General features: G+C 39.9%; 1 long non-coding RNA gene across 1 annotated transcript; it reads left to right on the top strand.

Annotated features, from left to right (window-relative positions):
* Positions 1 to 8,040: 8,040 nt before the first annotated feature.
* LOC119842307 lies at positions 8,041 to 17,845 on the top strand. Its single transcript, XR_006275440.1, has 2 exons — positions 8,041 to 8,928; positions 17,505 to 17,845. It is a non-coding gene; the product is annotated as an uncharacterized LOC119842307 (long non-coding RNA).
* The last annotated feature ends 3,029 nt before the right edge of the window (positions 17,846 to 20,874 follow it).

Genomic DNA, 20,874 nt, shown 5'->3' with positions numbered 1-20,874 from the left:
TTTAGCAAATTGAAATAAAGGGCCACATTCTCTGCCTGTATAAACTGGGGCTGCTGTCAGTAGAGTTGCACAAGATCTTTTCCAGTTGTAGCTATAGGTAATCAAAGTACAGGAATTTGGCTAGGATAACAAGTTAACACCCTATTCTTGCAAAAAGTGTTGCAAAGGCTTTAATAATCAGAGTGGCCAGGCTCAACTTTATGTCTCATCTGAACAACACATTCCCTAACAGCATATTGTATGTTGGCTCAGTACTGTTGGAAGTGAAGGGAATCTACCCACTGAATGACTTATACTTCCTGTCACGCGTGGTAACCTAGACGTGCTCTACACTGAAAAGCTACATTGCTCAGGAGTGTGAAAAATCCACTCTCCTGAAGGCTGTTGTTAAGCTGATCTAACCCTGGTGCAGACAGTGCGAGGTTGGGGTACAATTCTTCTATTGACCTATCTACTGCCTCTCAAGGAGGTGGATTACATTGGTGGGAGAACCCCTTCTGTCAACATAGGTAGAGTCTACACTCAGGGCCGACTCCAGGCACCAACAATCCGCCCTCGGCGGCGGCGGGAATTCGGCGGTTGCTCCGTCACAGCACATTTCACGCTCGGCGGCAATTCGGCGGCGGGGACGCGACTTTTCTTCGGTCGCCAGTGGCAATTCGGCGGCCACACCATCACTCCGCCTCCATGTTCGGCGGCAAGGTTTTGTGTTTTTTTGCTGCTTTGGAGGGCTGGGACAAAAGCACTAGAGCCGGCCCTGTCTACACTGACGCACAACAGCAGTTCAGCGGCAGCATTTCATGTGTAGTCTACACTAGACATGGTTTGCAAGTATAGCTATACTAGTAAAGCTAGATTGGCAAACCTGCCTACCTCGTATCAGCAAGAGAATGCTTTTTATTTTATGTATTTATGTATTAACAAAAGAGTAATGCTGTCTTCGATTTTAAAATAGTTCCATTATAAGCTGATTTTCTAATAAGGAGAAGCAAGTATAAAGCAAGAAAAAAGAGAATCAGAAATGTGAGAATTAATCAGTTCAGTCAGAGAGAGAGAGAAAATAATTGTCAGAGGCCTTGTTTACACAACAGTTGTACCACTTTAACTTGTTGCTAAGCGATTTCCATACTGGGAGTGCTTTGCCAGTATAGCTATACCAATACCAAAATTGTGCTTTTGAGATTAAAGCTCATTCCAGGACCCATGAACAAAATAAGTTATATTGGTAAAAGTGAAGTATAACTGCCAATATAACTGCATCTGCATGAGGGGCTGGCACAGGCATGTCAGTCAGGGACCAAACCTCTTCGCTCCCCTGACCAACAGCAGAATTTGGAAGCGTGCACCTGGCCATAGAAAAAATGTACAATCTTCCTTGTGCAGGTGCAGTTACACTGGTATAAATTTGCTTATATCAGTATAGCTTATTCCCATATGGGAACAGGGAATAAGCTATACCAGTATAAGGCACCTTTATACCAATATGATTGTGTCCACACTTGGGATCGTACCTGTCTAACTGTCTTAGTATTAAAAAAAATCACCCTTTTAACTGACTAGTATAAAATCTGTGCATACGCCAGCCCTTTGTTTCGCATTATGACCCATGTGAGGTCAGATCTCTTAAAAGTGAAATGTTGCTTTTGCCCTTCACCGCTTCTTTCTGATGTATAACGGCTGTCTCAGTGTTTGGGGATGAGGGTGGGGACTATTGTTTGTATTGTTTTTTCTTTTAAGTTTTAGGGCCTGTTTATATTAGGGAAATTTGCACGACTCTCTGCTTTCTCTCTCCCGGAGATTTTAATAAATTGTTCTTTCTTTGTTGTTTTCCTGAATCCAAAATAAAAGTCATCTGGACTGAAATAACATGCTTAGCTCATTCTGTACTGAATCAGTTAGGTTTTTCATAGATTTATAGATTTTTTTTAAGATCAAAAGAAATCTGGCCCTCTGGATAACACAGTTCAGAGAAATTCACCCAGTAATTTCTCTATTGGGCCTACCAACTTGTGCTTGATTTTGAGCAGGGGTTCTTAAACTTTTTCTTTCTGAGGCCCTCCCAACATGCTATAAAAATTCCATGGGCCACCTGTGTCAGAACTATTTTTCTGTATATAAAAGCCAGGGCCAGCATTAGCGGGGTAGTAACCACGGCAATTGCCTGGGGGCTCATGCCACAGGGGGACATGCAAAGCTAAGTTGCTCAGGCTTTGGCATCAGCCCCGTGTGGTGGGGCTTGGGGCTCCGTGCTTCAGCCCCATGCAGTGGAGCTTCATCTTTTTGCCCTGGGCCCCAGCAAGTCTAATGCTGGCCCTGCTTGGCGGATCCCCTGAACCAGCTTGCGGCCCCGCAGCAGGCCTTGTACCCCTGGTTGAGAACCACTGATTTAGAACATATCTTTTAAAAAGACACCCAGTCTTGATATAAAGATGCCAAGTGAAGAGGACACATTTACAGCAATTGGATGTGCAAACTGAATATAGTTTTGCAAACATTTTTCAGAAAATGTATGCTCCTAAGTGAAATTTATCCTGTGTGGAGGGCCAGCTCAAGGCCTATGAGCCAATGAAATCCCACTTAATCATATTTTGAACACTTCAGCGATTCATAGGCTTTTTGTTGGTCCTCCACACAAGACAGAGAATTTCACCCGTAGTGTCAAAATATACATGTGCTTCACACTAGCAGGAACAACTGAGGGTTTTTAATATGGCACATCTGTGGGCTTACATCCCACGCAAATCCACAGTATGATGGCAGTGAATCCAGTTCAGGGTGTGGGATTTATGGGTTTCCCTAACTTGTTAGCTAGGATTCTAAGACTATTGAAGCCCTGATTTCTGAAGCTTGGTAAACCCATTTTAGAAAGATAATCAAAATGACAACAACAGTCATCAATTTGCACACAGAAGGGGGAATTTTCAAAAAAATCCCTAACAGACTCAGGAGCATTAATAGTAAATGAAATCTGTGCTCCTAATTCATGTAGGTGCTTTTGACAATCCCTTTTAGTGGTGCCAATAAAATCTCTGCTAGTTCTTCTGAAACCTAGTTCTGGAACCTTCTCCCAATTCATAAGGGGCTTAGGTTGTTGTGTTTTGTGTGTGGGTGCTGGGTGGTGTTGGTGATCTGTGTTATACAGGAGATCAGACTAGATGACTAGTGGTCCCTTCTGGCCTTAAACTCTGTTTGCAAGCTCTTACTCTTATCTGTGTTGAGATGCAATCAGATAGCTTTCATCCTTTTGCCAATCTCTGATAGATCCCAGTCAAATTACTCAGTCTTTCATGATCAAGAGAAAGGGAACTAGAATCCTGAATGCAATCTACATACTAACTAAGCACAGTACAGTCCATATTTTCTCACTAACTCGAGCTGGGCAAATTTTTTTAACTGAAGAAAAAAAAATTCCCAAAGAAAATATAGATTTGGTGATGCCAAAATATTTTGCAAATGTGTGTCAATTTTGCACAATTACTTCAACTGAAAATTCCCTAAAATAAAACCTGAAAAAATCAGAACAAAATGTTTTGACATTTTTGAAGAGAAATGTTTTGATTTTTTTTCTATTGTAAATGGCTTTTCACTTTTAAATTTCCATTATTTTATTTATTTAAAAATTAATACTCCAAATTAAAGACAATCTTTTGTTTGGCCCTAAACTAAATTTTTTTTCAAACTTTTTGATCTTTTTTTAATTATTTTTCAGCATTGTCAGTGAAATGAAAAATCTATTATTGCCACAGCAGTATTCTTTGCTATGATACATACCCAGATGGACTGATGGAAAGGCTGATAGAAGAAAGGGCTAAACTCTTCCCTACCATAACCCCAATTAATTCAGCTGAGAACACTGGACATGTATTTGATGGTATATACAAAACCTCTTATATTTTTTCACTATGGTTGAAATCCTGGCCCACTGAAGACAATGGTATACTCCTGTGTCCTTAAATGGATCCAAGATTTCACCTTAGGTATTTTACTCCTTTCTTGGTTCAGAAAGAAATAAAATAAAGGAATAAGCTCTGGTCTCATCATTACCCATTGACAGGTTAACCTTTTCTGTTACTTTGAGCTGACACTAAAATTGGTGCTACCCACCTAGAGGCAGGAAGTTAACTTTTCCTTACCCCTGGCTGCCCTAGGATTCTTGCAAATGGGCAAAAAGTCTCTATATGTGAATTTGACATAAAGTCCAAGTGATCAGGAAGAAGCATCAAATGAACCCACGTAAAAAACCAGCAGATTCAAAACAATCTGAAGATGAAAACATGTTCAGAGCCTTCTCCTGTATTCCCTCATCTCTCTCTTTGGACCACTGGCTATTGCCCCTCTTAACTCTTATGCCACATTTTGCCTCATCTGGCTAATATGTTACTAAGCCACTTGCATTACCTGTGTTGTCCCAAATGGGCACCTGTTCTTACAGTGTTTCTGAATTAATGTAAGAGCCAAAGCTTCTCCCGGAAGGAGAATGTTTGCTGACTGCCAGTTCCTGCTAATTGTCTTGAAAATAACTGTCAGGCAAACATGTGTTTCCACTTAGATAACTGAGCTTACTACAATTGAAGCTGTTTTGTGTTGGTTTCTACCATTTTAATTAAGTGTTTTGTCTCTGACATACTTGATGTGGCTTTCAGAAGCTGCACTCCCTTCTTCCCCCTATGGATCTTAATGTTTGACTAGATTTGTTTGTCACAACAGATCAAAGACTTTGCCATGTACGTCTTGGAACATAGGTTTTATGTGAAAAATCAGTCGAGATTATTTAAACCACTCCTGAGTTATTTGAGAAGTTTGTGTTTTAGGAAGAAAAAACATGATTTTAATGGAACATTAATACTTTGTTTGCTTCTTAAGGGTTCTTTCAATTCTTGAAAAGGTTATTTTGTTCTGCCCCTTTTCTACTTCCTCCAGGTGAATCTGATATGCTGCAGGTTGCGTCAGCCTTGGAGCAGTCACAGTACACAACTGTGTGTTAGCACTTGAGGAGAGAATAGACATGAGTTCATATTTTACCTGGTGATGTGAAAAGGAATGGTGCAAAATGTGATGCTGGCTGTGTATTTGATCCACCATTCAGCAACAATAAAGCAACCTCATTAGTGTATTGGGACAAATCCCAATCATAATGAAACCAATGAGAGTTTTTTTAGTGACTTGAGTGGGACCAGCAATTGGCCTGTAGCGGACAGGAACTGATGATAGCAAGGCTGGGAGAACAGTTTCTACGTAGTCTACCCATGCTGATGTTCCCAATGGTGCCATGTTTGATGTCTTGGAAAAAAAGTGGATGCCTTCCCATCTTCTCCATCCTGCTATATGTATATTCTTTGCAGGCCTTGCACCTGCACAAGGTACCTTGCATGATGCATCTTTCTATGTCAAGCTACGGATGATCAACTTCAGTTTCATTCTGTAACAAATTTATTATTAGAAAAGAACAACAAGCACTACTAATGCCACTGCTGTATTGGAGATGAGCAAGCAAATTGTGTAGATACTTTGTACCATAAAATAAATGTTCTAATGATAATTACACCTTGTTTGCTGGGTCATATTTTCAAAACTTAGGCCCACAAAAATGAAAATTGATAAAACCTGTGTTTGCACCCTCAAAGTTAGGTGATTAAGCAGGCAAATGGTGTGTGTTTTTGTTTGTTTTTGCAAGCACAGGTGCTCTTTCATTTGTGCTAGGTAAACTATCCACTTTTTGTGTGCAAAGTAGACCCTTAGCTGGTATAACTTGATGTTGCACCCAATAGACCTATGCTGATTTATACCAGCTCATGCTCTAACTCTCGGTATGAACACACATTTTATGTGACTGCCATTAAGGACCTATGAGATTTTGAAAATGTCTTTCCCAAGTTAAGTTAAACAGCAAGACAGTGGCATCATCTGAAGGAGATCTCAAACCCCCAATTCCTACATCTCTAATCACTGAACCACACAGGAATTTAAACAATCATAGAATATCAGGGTTAGAAGGGACCTCAGAAAGTCATCTAGTCCAGCCCGCTGCTCAAAGCAGGGCCAATCCCCAACTAGATCATCCCAGCCAGGGCTTTGTCAAGTGGGAAAGTTTGTTCAACATATATGTTTGTCCAAATTTCACTATCGGGAGAAGTCTAAAAATTAGCCTACAGTGACTTGGGCAGAATTCACCTCAGGAAGGAGTGGGCATCATTGCAATGGGAACTATACACGTTTGTGTCTGAGATGAATTTGGTGGCTAGGGACTCAGGAGACCTGGGTTAAATTCCTAGCTGTACCCTAGACCTGCTGGATGACCTTGGGCAAATAATGTCTTGCCCTGTGCCTCAGTTTCCCTGTCTGTAAATGAGTATAACAACACATACCTCCTTTGTAAAGCACTTGGAGATCTACAGATGAAAAGTGCTATATAGGAGCTGAATAGTATTATTGTAGAAGTGTCTTACTTTAAGGACCAAAACTACATTTTATTCGACAGCATAGTTAAGGTTCCAGATTTCAGTTTAACAGGAGTTGTAAACATTTATTTTGTACTATTTTTAAGTGTTCATTACTAACAGCACAAAACTGAATTAAAAATACTCCATTTGGTGTATGACCCCATTGTAAACACACCGTATTACTAAAGCTGTGATGAATGATAGAACCTATTTACAACAGGATGCCAGTATGTAATCCTGAAAGTAAAATCTAGAATATGGGATACACAACCAAGGTAGGTCACATTGTAAGGTAATAAATTTGACATATGCCATTTTAAACGATGACAGGTGAAAAGGGAAGACCCAAATGCCTGAGGTTGCAGGAAAGCCTGTTTCTATTAAAAACACAGGAGAGCACAATTCATTTGTGTACATAATGGCATTTGTGTAATACTGCAAATGTCAGTGAGATTTATTGAGTTTTGCATACAATATACTTCCCTTACAAGGGAAAGCAGATCTAACTTATGCACCCAATTTACCACGAGAGGCAGGAAAACACGCTTCTCTTTTCTAAGTATCTCTTTGGTCATGTTCTACTCTCGCCTTTTTATACTTTCCTTCTGCTCCCTTCGTGTACCTGGCCCCTTTCTCAAAAGGCACACCACATTCAAGAAGGTAGAATACTAGCTCTGTATAATTTGAATAAATGAACCATGCATGTATTGCCACTTTTAGTTCAAGTTATGCAAAAATCCAAGATAAATGAGGCTGAGCATAAAAGCCCCATAGTGTGTAATTATAAATACTAAAACTTCACTGTATTTTTTCCAAAACAAGAACCATTTTTTATTTGCACACTCTGTCGACTTTTGACCTGCAATAAAAAAGTAACTTAAGTTGGTAAGTGACTGAGTCAGAACAGGACCTTCTGTTTGCATCATTCTTCCTGCCTTCTGGAGTTTCATGTCTTTAGCAATTTACTCAGATTTACAGTCATATGTTAAGCAGATACAGTGTTCAGCATAAAGTGTTACCAAAAATTGTTGTCTTTAAACATGCACAACTATTAGATTACAATAGATCACAGGGGCTCCTGGGGTCCATAGAGTGAATTATAGGTACTTTGTATAGGCCAGATCCTGAAATCCTTACTCATGGCTTGATTATGCCTTGTAGGCACAACTGTAATAAACAAGCAGCAGGCCTCCCAGAGCACCCGGTTTCCAGATGTATGCCCACTGCTATATTCCTTTTGAGGATTCAGCATACTGCCAGCTCCACTGGCCAGTGCATGGAGGAGTAGAGCAATAGCCTTGGATAAACTCCAGCCTGCAGTATTTACTTAGTCCTTACTTAGATTAATTCTCATTGATGTCAACCTGTTAGAAAACCAAGGGGTTATAATTAGAGAAATGGGATCTAAAGACTTTAGAACTTTCAGTTGGCTGGTTTGAATACAGACTGCTGCTGCTGTTCATAAACTTCATTGTCAATAATACCTGACACCCTACACCTTTGAAGCACTACAGAAATGTGAATTATGTGGTAGTGGTATCACTGGTATCACCTGAGGTTTATTCAGTTAAATGAATTGGCATTCTCAGTCCTGTGTATACATAACAAATACCCTACAGTTGGCACTAATAGGAAGCCTCACCCAAGGCTAGGGACTGAATAGGCATTGGCCCAGATCCTCAAAAGGTATTTAGGTATCTAATTCCCATTGATTTCACCTAAATACCTTTGAGGAGCTGGGCTATTGACTACGTTTTCACTGGTTCAAGTCAGTATCAAGACCCATTAGCAGTGCAGGCAAGGGGAAGCTTGTTAGGCTGCTGTTCCAGATCTACCAGTTCTGTAACTAAATAGCTAATTTCAGTCTCCAGAACAGCCCCTGTTATACCTTTCCCCAGTGTTAAATCCACCCAAAAAAGAGACCCCCAAAAAACCAGAGTGGGTTTTCTTTAAACCCTTAATATCCTAGTTGTAGATCTCTTACTCATCGGGGCTAGCACTGATTCACCCAAGTAATGCTATCTGTTGACTTCAGTGAGTCCATTTTAGAAGTGTGTGCTCATGTGGCCTCATGATGGTAATCTTGGGTCTGGTCTTCTAGTTATTACTCATTTAAAAACTCCCATTCAACCAGGTCGTGGGGATCTATATTGCTCCACCTAGCAAAGCTCAGAGGATGAAAAGGGTAAAATGGTGGCCCACAAAGGTGGCAGTAAAACTCTTTTGCAGCTTCCTAATCCTCAGCCCACTGTGCACTGTTTTGGTTATAGGGCACAGCTTTGTGCAACCTCAGTGCTCCTCTGTGTTGCATCACAGCAATGGCTCCCAAGAGGCTATTCCATCCAGTAGGGATCATTGGATACAGCAGTGCTCTGGCTACACCTCCTTTCCTTGGCCAAACTCCTGACATATCCCCTCAGATGGGGCTGAGATGGAGATTGGCATAAAACCAGCTCTGGAGATTCTCCTGCGCTCTACATCTAGCCGGGTAAGTCAGCTTTTCTTCTGCTTTAGGGTAGAAGAAACCAAGAGTAATAGATGCCAAGATTTGACCTATTCACTTTAGTGCAAAATGAAGCTCCTAGGTACAGGAATTCCACTATGGACAAAAATCAGAAGGTTAGGAACATATTGGGCTAAGTGAATTCCCTGATGTAAATTCATTGACTGTAGTGGAATTAGAGGAGAGATGAACTTGGTCCCCCTCATTTTCATATCAGGTGAATAAATTGACTAGGATTTGGCTATATGTGTTATAACATGGGGTACATATTCTATGAAGAGTTATGTCTCCTATTTCATATTTTATTCTGTGCTGGATATTAGCAACTAATACTGAAATGCTGCTGCTTTTTAATTATCTATCTATTTTACTTCTATGATTAATACAGAATGCATAGTTACTATTTGCTCTGGTTTGTATGCTGGCCTTATGCTCTGCATTTAATTTTAGTGTAAGTGGTAAAGTGCAAAATCTCTTTTTGAAATTCAAAAGAAAAGAAATGGGTCTTTTATGAAGCAAAAGATCAATTCATTTATATTTGCAGGAAAAAGTTGAAAGCCAATGTGTTCTGATTTTTTCATCTTATTGCTTAATAAGCAAGCTTTCTGTTTGAAAATAAATCTCCATTGAACTTCCACTGAGAGGCTTTGCATTTGAGAGATTGAATAAAAGTATAATTAACAATATTAAGCAAATAGCAAACATTACATGTAAAGTTTGGACGTTGCTGAATCTTCCAAAAAAATGAAACTTGAATGGAAATGTTTTAAAAAAAAAAAAAAAAAGCGTGCACTCCTGGGATTATCAAAGACATATTGCACCAACAGGAAATAGACGAGAGATACACATGACCTTTAAACAGAGTAGCTAGTTCTTCTTGGTTGACTTCAAAAGGTTTCTGAAAGCAGGGGTGCAGTTAAGTTGTTTCAACTGCCTTTCTTAATTCTGAGTTGTCTTTCTCTTTTGAATCCTGACATTATTAGTTTGCTTTTCAGACGATGCAGAAGCACATTCTTACCTTGCACAAAAAAACTTGGACAGTATTTTGAAAGGTTTTCAAATAAAGTAACAGCTCTGTTGCATAAAACAATTTCCTCAAAATTTCCAACTGCATCAGAAGTAGAACTTCCTCCTTTCCAGGTTAGGCATACTGATATAATTTAGAAAAAAGATATGACAGATTTTATCGGCTGCTATTTTAAAATATTTCCTTTCTGCTTGCTGTGCAGCTGTTCAAAATCTCTCTCTCTCTCTCTCCCCCACACGCACACAACTGTTAAACTTACATGATTATGTTAAAGTTACATGGAATGCTTACTAGTTCATACAGTAAATCAGCTTTCAGTTCCAACTTGAATTGTTTTCTTTGTTCAGGCTGGATTAGACACTGATAGGTTATCTAGTTTAGTACTGTTTAGCTGATGCTTAATTGCATCTCTCACATTCAAATGTAGAAGAAAATAAAATGATTGTTAATTCATATAACTTCCATTTTAAAAAATCAGAACATATTATTCACATGCCATAGTTAAAAATTAACAAGTGATACAACTGAACTTTTAACTCACTGGTCAGACATCACATAGGCTTTAAGGTTGGAATATCTTTTCTTAATGATCTAGAATATGTCTATATGAAATATGTTCTTTGAAGCATGCTACCTTTTATTATTATTGATTTTATTTGCTTATTACAAGCATTAAACATCATAATATCTGGGCAAATTGTATGCAGATAAATGTACTCTATAAAACAGGATTTGCAAACATTTGTTTGAATTTCAAAAAACTATTCTTTACATCCATGTTTGTACCTCCTTTTTATTTATTTGCAAATACTTCACATTAATGAGTTTTTATTCCCACAGATATTTGGGGGATGGGTGTTTTTTGTATTAATACCTATTCCTACATGCTGCCAAGCGTATTCTGCACATATTATGTACTATGACAGGTTTCAGAGTAGCAGCCATGTTAGTCTGTATTCGCAAAAAGAAAAGGAGTACTTGTGGCACCTTAGAGACTAACAAATGTATTTGAGCATAAGCTTTCGTGAGCTACAGCTCACTTCACTGAATGATCATGAAAGCTTATGCTCAAATATATTTGTTAGTCTCTAAGGTGCCACAAGTACTCCTTTTCTTTTGGTGGTTTTTTTTGTTTATCTATATCATAATATTTAGCACTTCATACCACAGTGATTTGTTTTCAAAATATTTTATCAATATTAACTAACTCTGTTGGTACTGCCAGCTCCAACAAAATAATAACTCAATACACTTTGTGTTTTTTATTTGTCTTTTGGTGATTGGGCCTCTAGGCTGCACTCAGGTCATGTTTTTCAAGCTTTTCTCTGTAACTATAAGAAACTTCAAATCTTTTAAACAATGAAAGTTGAGATTTTCATTGAATCGCAGGTTTTCCTGCAGCTGGGGAAGTTGCTGAGCTCCTCTCTATGGGTTTTTCACGGCCAGCACTTTGAGGGGATTATTCCTCCGAAACCACAGTCATAGGTGCTGTATAAAAATCTATAATGGACAGGGATAGGAAAGGGCCTAGGATGGTAGGACACCCCTACCCTCACATGCAAATAATTTTGGCATCTGGCAGGAGTAATTGTATGGTGGGTAGCATGTGGGTCAGAATGTGGACCCACATTAGTGCTAATTTTGCCATATTAAAGCCCAGTGCTACTCCCACTGAAATCCGTGTACTATGCCACGTGCTCATCTTTACTCAAAGATCAAAGAAGCTCTGGATTTAGTTCAAAAAGGTCCGCCCCTCTCTCCCTCGCCCCCAAAAGTAATAATTAAGTCTTTTTTTTTTTTTTCCCAGTTGTGGTTGTGCCCAAATTTGCTGATCTCATGTAATTCCTAATTTGACAAGCTGGCTTTTGGGGCTATTTTTGTCATAACAAGTTTGAAACAGAAGAGTCTGTCTTTAGGAGCCTTTAGGGGAGGAATGTTGGGACATTTCACACAACACAACAACAACACAGAGGAAGCTGGGCTTTGTCTCCATGAAAATAAGTGCCTACAAAGTCTGCAAAACAACAGGAGGGGAAGTTGCCTTCTGTTTGTTCCAAACAATTGGCCAAGAGCATAAAAATAAAAGTACTTTGGGAATAAGAGATGAACTTGTTAAATAGAGATAAGTGTTTGGCTTTGCATTTCAGAGGAATCCAGGAATCTTCCCTCTTCTCATTTATTTCTTAGCTAATTATTTTCCCCCCACTAAGATGTGCTTTATAGAGTCAGAACTTTAGTTAGCAGGCCTAACTTGAATGCTGATGTGTTCCTTTTATTTTTAAGCAGACAATGTTGATTTCTGCAGAATGTGTTTTTTAAATAATTCTTTTGGCACAACTGGACCTGCTGGATCTTAATTTTTTTTTAAAGGATTTCATCATTTGCCCTTTTATAGGTTGGGTGTGCTTTAGTTCCATAGGGGAGCATGTTTCCTGTGGCCTCTTCAACTGACTGGGATATTTGCTATTGGCTTTCAATTGAAGAACAGTTTTTTACCAGGATAGGTGCAATCTGTACTAGGGGCTGTACGGGGGTAGATATTGTGTAGAGCAGGCCTGATCTCCATCAAAGCCCACCGCTACCCCAGGGCTTCGGCAGCAGGTCTCCGGCAGGGATTTAAAGGCCCAGGGTGGTAGCGGCGGCTGGAGCTCCGGGACCCTTTATATCCCTGCCAGAGCCCTGCTGCTGCTACCCCAGGGCTTCGGCAGCAGGGCTCAGGTGGAGATTTAAAGGGCTCAGGGCTCAGGCAGCTGCTACTGCTCTGGCACTTTAAATCCCCTCCGGAGCCCTGCCACCGCTACCCTAGGGCTTTAAATTGCTGTCTGGGAAAGCCGGTCCCGGTACGGCGCACCGTCTCTTATCGGTATGCCGTACTGGCTTACTTTCACCTCTGGTAACAAGTAACTCAGAGGATCCCTTACAATGCTGTAATATTTGTAATACCAGTCCCTCAGGCACCTTTGCATGGGCTAGGGAGTACTGGAGCACAAAGTTTCTGGAGGGGGTTAACTTTAATAAGAGCTGCATGTGCTCAGTACCTCTAAAAATCGGCTCTTTGCTGTCTGATTGTCCTGGAGGTTGCTCAGGAGGGACCTACTACAGTTCCATAGGCGTGGGAAACTAGGTATTGTTTCTTTTTCCGGAATAAGAGTAGAGTAAAAACACAGGGGCTTGAGCATCCATTGGATTACTGTGCTGGCCAAAGAGCATGAGTAGTGTTTAGGGTCCCAGGAGCACAGAGATTGTAATTGCCCGTGGCTCCTGCAAAACTCCCAGGATCTGCAGCATGGATGTGCAGTCTGTTTCATCTGGAGCAACCCCCCCGCCCCGTGGGACTGTTTGGGATGAGCTCAAGGAGCTGATGATGCTTTCCTCATCCACCAGCCCTTTTCCATGGGTTTTTCCTGGGGAAAGAGGTGAACTGGCTTTGGGTGGGTAACGGGGGATCTATATTGGTTTATCTGCTGCATGGATGGATGGAAAAAAAATGGTGTGCAAGAATGGAATAATAAGGGGGAGCAGGTTTAAAAGGAAACTTTGGCATCTTTGTCACTTTCATAATAGAGAGCTACACAGATTTAAATGAAAAAAGAAAGGAGTACTATGTGGCACCTTAGAGACTAACACATTTATTTGAGCAGAAGGCAGGCATCCAATGAAGTGAACTATAGCTTACGAAGCATTACGTTCAAATAAATGTTAGTCTCTTAGGTGCCACAAGTACTCCTTTTCTTTTTGTGGATACAGACTACACGGCTGCTACCTCTGAAACAGATTTATTGGTCACTGAACCGAGAATTGACAAGTGTTACATGGATGCGAGGTTGCAAAATGCAAAATAACTCTCATTCAATATTTTTGCCCAGTATTTTATACTTGAAAATGTGCCCAGTTTCTGTACAAGCTGTTCTAGTGAAAAACAGGCCAATGTGTTGACAGTTCACAAGAGAAAATGGGCCTATTTTTTGAGTGAAAGAGGCTTTTATATAAAAATTTGAGCAAACCTCTCCCCCCCTTTCTAAAGATTTGCAGTTGCTAACATTACAAATGACACAGTCTTGGTGTTACAAGGACAACCTGAACACAAAATGGCAAAAATATTGTGCTAAGTCCCCCGTGAAAACAAAACAAAACCTTCACTCTTTGGCACAGCTTTAGTACTCTCAAGTTTATAATTGCAGGCTTCTGTGATTGTTTCTTCCGACATTGTTCCAGGGCATGTTAAAACTCATAAATCAAAGGCCATTATAGCTCCTGAAACTCATCGAAACTTCTACTTTCCCTTGCCACTGTTTAAAAACAGATTTAGTGTTTTTAACTTGCAGGTAAATAACATAGGACCTGATCCTTCATTCTTTGCTCACCAAAAAAGTTCTATTAAAGACAATAGGGCTACTGGCCATGAGTCAAGTTTACTCATTCCCCACATTTAAGGCCACTTTGAGTGGAGGGACAGTTTGTGCTGGGCCACCATTTGAGAGCACCCCCCCTACTCAAATGGAAATGCAAATCTATCACATGGGATCACAGAACCTCTCAGGATTAGCCCTTCTGCGCCTACCCCTCCATCTCCACTCTTGGAGGGTAGATGGGCCAGACCTGAGTTGGGCTGCATCCTGCTTTAGCCACTTGAAATGTGGAGAGTTGTGACTTTACTTCAAAGGAGGAGAGAATTTCACCGACTGGGTGAGTAAGGCTGGTAGCACCTGGCTCAAAGTACTTAGAATTGAATGAATAGTTTACTACAAACAATGCCTGCATTGATTTAACCTCTGTCTCATTGAAGCATATTCATCTGGAGATCATGATTTCCTAGAATTTAGTAATTTGTATTTTACTAGGATGGTGGGTTTTTTGGTGTGTGTGTGTGTGTTTTTTTTTTTTTTTTTAAAAGTATGCTAAAAAATGTTACCAGCAGGAGCTATTTGATATTTCAGCGCTTAGTGGTGACAGGTTAGCTCCCTTGCATTGGTTGCCAACGCTTACAATTTTATCGAGTCACATAATATTTGGTGTTTTCTCTTAAAGCTTCAGATCCTGGAGTCATGTGACTATCTGAGAATCTCAGTTTTAATTAAAAAAATAAAGTAAGTTTCTAGCCCTACTACTTGGGGATGAGATTGGAAAATGTGAAACACAAAGGCTCCTAAAATCAAAAGTAAATTAAAAAGATCCCACATTTATTTTATTTTAATTTCATTATTTTTAAAGGCATCCCCATGAATGTTAGGGGCCTGGCTCATTATTTTTGAATGCTTGGAGTTTGTAGTACTGGAGATGAGTTACACAGTACATTTTCTGGTTTCTGTTTCCTGATTGAGGGCCTGATCCAAAGCCCATTGACGTCAATGGGAACCTTTCCGTTGACTTCAATGGGGAATTCAGTCAGGCTTGAGGCACTTAAGAAGCACTTAAATCTATGGGTGAAATCCCTGCTCTATTGAAGTACATAGGAAAGGTCCCATTGACTTCAGTGTGGACAGGATTCCAGTTGATGTGTTTAAGTGCTTTTCTGAATCAGGGTTTGAGTGCTTAAGTACTTATGAGAAAAACCTTTGAGGCGGTTTAAAACTGGGTGAAAGCCTTGTTCATGGAACTTTAGAATTCACTTTCCCAAAAGATTGTGCCATTTAACCCCAGTCATATGTTATTGCTGAGAAAAGGGACACCAGAATGACCAAAGCGGAATTCATTCAAAAATTTCAGCAAATCTTAGCCTCAACTTTTTTCTTTTTTTCTCTTTTGCCAGTTCTTGTATTTGTCTAGTGTTAATATCAACTAACTTAGGACACATTCAGCCATAGCTGCCCTGCTGACTACAATCTGCTTCCTGCAGCATATTATGTTTTCCATCCTTTTCAACTTAAATGTTTTCGATGTAAATAAGGCATCATGCAATCAAACCCACTATAAACTCTCAATAATATATAGATTTAAAACTCTAACTGCTATTTAACACGATAAATATTTCAGGGACTGATGATGACGTTCTCTGTCGCTCCATTTTGTTCTGGTTGAATCACAAACAAACATTATGATGAAGTCGTTCTTTAAACTAATTTCTTTTAATAACTAGAAGAAATACTCCTGTCAATTCTGTGCTACTGTCAAGATTTGACACTTCTTGTAGCTTTTTGTGTGTGCGTATTTAAACTATAATCTTCCTGTTTTGTCTGATGCCTAATCTGCTAGACACAGCTTTTTATTGATTGGTCATATTGTTGCTTGCAAAATTCATTGTTTGGCTACATCTGTTGTTTTATGTATAAACTGTTAATCCTTCCTAATTAACTCATTGAGAGATTGCATCTCATAGAATCAGAGTGCCTTTAACTTATTGGGATGTGATGTAGGGTGACTAGATAGCAAGTGTAGGAAAAACTATTTTTTGTTTTTGTTTTGGGAGTGGGGTGTAGAGTTGCATATATGACACAGCCCAGATATCAGGATGTCTGGTCACCATAATTTGATGGGGGGACACTATGCCTTGCAGGCAGCACTCAGCACTATGCAGGATTGAACCCTCATAGGGGGTCCATTACTATATATGTAATATTGTAATTGGGCTTATTGGAGTTTGAACCTAAAATCATAGGTAGTCAGATGTGATTAATCATCTCTTAATTGATCCATGTGTGCAGTATTTAAGATTCATGTGGTAACCTTGATCCAAGTGGCAACCTAATGCTATTACCGAGAGCAACGAGTTGATCATTTGAAAAGGCCCCCTGACCTCCCCCACCAATACAAATAAAAATGGAGGTTGTGACCTAATTTAGATTAAATAGATTTCATTTCTATGGGCGAGATGACCAAGCAGCAGGGCCATCCAAAAGCTGCACCTGCAAAATAAATTTTTGCATAAGTAATGAGTATAGGATTGGGCCTTCCCTGTGTACTCAGGAAACTGTATCCACTCAATCTCACAGATCTGATAGCAAATTGTTTAATAGCCTGCCCACCGTGGCACTTGCATGTGTGGAAGGAGTATGTGGAATTGGTTTTTGGGGGTGATGTATGTATACTGTAATAGGCATTGATTTATTGATCACTCTCAAAGTAAAGGCTCTAGGGGTGCCTTGAAGATGTAGCCATACATTGTGACTCCAGCCATGCTTACACTTCAGGGATTCTGAGAGGCATGCTGTTGCAGCATTGCACAATGCCTATAGGAACTTCCCTGAGAACTAGCCTCATGAAATCTTCTGTGATCAGGGTCTGCCCATTTCCCCCATGTCACACCAATCAGGGTGGTTAGACAACCTCCCCCCCCCGCCCCCCAACTTGCTGACCTCGGGGGATGTGGTGGAATCAAGGACCCTGTACAACTACCTGATATGCCATGTCACACTGGTGTCAAAGATTTCCTGCACACTTATCCACTGGGAACCCCTCGGTCATGAAGAGAGGAGGTCTATAAAATGGATATGGAAGAAATGACTCCCTCGCTAAGTTAGGAGGCGGTTTCCTATGGATTTGGTGGAGGGGAAAAGATACAAAGTTCCTATAATCTTTGTCTTGCCTCTTCCCACAGCACAGGCTCCTGTACCTCAGGACAGGCTATGATGTGAGGCCCAGGGAAATGATTTTACAGAAGATTCCCTCCCTCAATCCATGCTGCGAAGGGTGGGAGGATCCACAGTAGAGGCTGAGGGGCCTATTTGAATCATTGCTTTCTGGAAGATCATGAAAGCTTCAGGAAAGTTTGAACTTCTGATTTCCTTATCTTAGACTTGATTGGCTTGATCTGGGATCTCACTGAGGTGAACTGCTATCCACAATTATCCTGATGGCTGTTACACTGATGGCTAATATTTAGCAGGGAGATGGATTGATAATGGGCATCTGTCTTAAAAATAATGGAACTTGATTCTTCACATCCTGTGGTTGTCATTTTTACATACATAGTGGATGAAGTAGTGCTCTCCATGATGTAATTCACATCTCATTATGTGGTGTTAACCTCAGACTCTGAGATGAGCCACAATGTAACATGACACGGAGATATAGGATAGAATCGGGCAATCGTAAATATGAATGGATTTAGCAGAATGGTCAGGGTCTGGGATTAGACATGCCCTGCTCATGGGATCTGGAAGCCACTGTTTGTAATGGGAATAAGTAGTAACTTGTGGGAACACACTTATGTTGTTTCCAGCTAATGCACATCACCACAGTGAGCACTGCACACCATAAACTTTTTGCATACTTAATGAATAGATGTCTACAATTTTATCTTTTGGTTAATAAAATACCACACTGGTTGGGAAGATTTTCAGCCCACTAACTGATCAGACTTGCCATATGCGTCAGGTGTAACATTCATAAAGTATATATTACAGATAATGGGATGGGTCCTCAGCTGGAGTAAATCAGCTCTACTGAGTTCGAAGGAGCAACACTGATTTACACCAGCCCAATGAAATTAGTTTGTTCAAGATAAAATATAGTGTTCCATAAAATAACATAGGGACACAGCAAAGCACAGTGGAAGCTGGAAGAAAAAGCATTTGCAGCTGGATTTTTCCAATGGACTTCAGTGTAGCCTTCATTAGGAACAAATGCAACCTTTTCCTTCACTTCCAGGGCTTCAGTGAACTTTGGATCAGGCTCCACAAACACAAGGAAGCTTTTTTTCATGTACCCTGTACAAAGACCACAATTGCTATTCCTGCACTCAGGAAAAGAGCAAAAATCCCCCTTCTGTGCACCCTAAAGGAGATGGGAGGGGCACAGAGTAGGCTTTTGGGCCCAAACTCAATTTGCAGTGGTGGCTGGGTACAGTGGCAGAGAACACTATCATAGAAGTGCATCAGGAGAAGAGTAAGGGAAGAAGAGTAGGTATTAGCCAGATGGAGAAGGGAAGGGCAGGAGGGATGAACCTGAGGAGATCTGATGGTGATGTTTTTGGCTCAGATTACAGGACTCTTAACAACGGGGAAAGGTACATCTTGCACATATCCCTAACTGCTCCCTCTCCTAAATACCACTCTGGCCCCAGGACTGGCAAAAGTGCTTTTTTAAAAAAAGCCATAAAGCCCTTAAAGTTTATCATAACGCACACCTGATTGTAAATGAAAAGCCATGCATGCACAACAGAAGCTATGCTTTGAGAAATTGGCCTTTAATAGGGAGGTGATACCTGCTTTCATTTTTGAAAGCTAGGACCTGATCCAAATATGTTGCAACAGATGGAACTAGAGCAAAAAAGAGAGGGAGGACAGTTTGCAGGCTAGCTCTCAGAAGGGTGGCTCATCATGTCTGTCAGTGCAATAAACATTAATGCATTTTAATAAGATACAGGATTTGCAAATGTGAGACAATGTGAGGTCACAGACTGTAGCTCGGTGCTGTACTGACAGATAGATAAGCAATTTGTGTAAAATGAGAGGTTGTTGCTAAAAATTTATTCCACCAAACCATAACAGTGAACCCACAGCATCATTCAGGCTGGACTCTTATCACAGCTGTGATAAACGCTAAGGTTTTCATGCTTACAAATATGAATGACATTAGGCAGGATTTTCATATTTTCTGCAGTGTGTGGGGCAGATGGGTAGATGGATTAGACACTCATCACTTGAATACACTTGAAGGAATTGAAAAGTTACATTTTGAGTTACAGAGGGAGTTGTGAGGTAGAGACAAAAAACAGTAATTCAGAATTGTACCAAGCATGTTTTTTTATCAATATAAACTTGCTTTATACAAGAAGTAATAAATTTGTATATCAAACATGCTTCACAAACATATGCAAGACCTTATAATATGCCCAGGAAGCTGGTAAATATATTTAAAGGGTAAACTGAGGCACGGTGATATTTAAAAACGTCACCAACGTTACACACTAGTGTTAAAGTAAAAATATGGTTAAGAAGTCTTAATTGCCACTCCCCCCTCTCTCACCATTAGAAAACAAACCCTCCCTACAACCTCCCCCCACAAAAATATACAAACAAAACATGTAGTCATGTGTGTTCAGATATTTTTGCTGTACATAATCTTGTATCTAACTTTTGTCCGTATGTCTCTATCCATACGGACAACCTGTCAGTAATATGTAAAGAAAAAATAACATATTACTGAGGAAAAAGTCTTCTCCTAGAGAAGACAATTTCCCTCGGTGATATTAACAAAACCTCTGAGTTCCTACTCGTAGTTTCATCTCATTGCTTTTACTAAGTACAGTATGTGCTTAAATCCCAACACATAGAAATACGATTGAACAGTGCTCTTTTAGTTTATTTGCACTGAGCATACACAAAGTATGCAATTTACATCTAAAATTGTGGTTCCATAATTCTGCAACCTCAGTTGTTCAGAGTGAAACTTATTAGGCCACATTTCATTAAGAAATTCTTTGTTTTTGAATATTTATAGTAGGAATTTTACTTGTTACAGCTCACTTCACTACATTCATATCAATTGATTCTTGAGGATGCATCCCTGCCACTGATGCTTAATCAGGCTTGGTAGAAGCTTCTTTAGTGGAAACAAAAGTTTTCAGGAATCTTAAACATTCAGTCTAAAGATACAGTAAAAGAGCTACTAATAACAGTGAAACAGTGTGCTGTGCTAGGCATTTCCAGTGAAATAAAAAAACATGTTTATACTGAATGCAAGCAATGCATTTCCTTAGTAGCACAGCCTGAGATCTAGGTAGTGTTTTAAGTTCTCCATATGTTGCAGAGCTTTACTAAATGTTGCATCACACTGTTATAAGACCGTGCTTGTGTTAACTTGTTGTGTTTGAAAGCAAATTTGCAAGCAAGTGGAACTTGTATCCTTTTGTGTCAATAAATCCTCGTCACACTCACCAAAAAGCCCCCACTTTCCTATTTTCCCACCCCTTGGATGTGGAATTGCAGTAAATCAGTCAACAGCAGTGTTTCGCATATAAAGCA

This window comes from Dermochelys coriacea, chromosome 13, assembly GCF_009764565.3.
Source record: "Dermochelys coriacea isolate rDerCor1 chromosome 13, rDerCor1.pri.v4, whole genome shotgun sequence".
Lineage (NCBI taxonomy): Eukaryota > Metazoa > Chordata > Testudines > Dermochelyidae > Dermochelys > Dermochelys coriacea.
The sequence above is the reverse complement of the archived record's forward strand: the minus strand, read 5'-3'. Positions and strand labels throughout refer to the sequence as shown.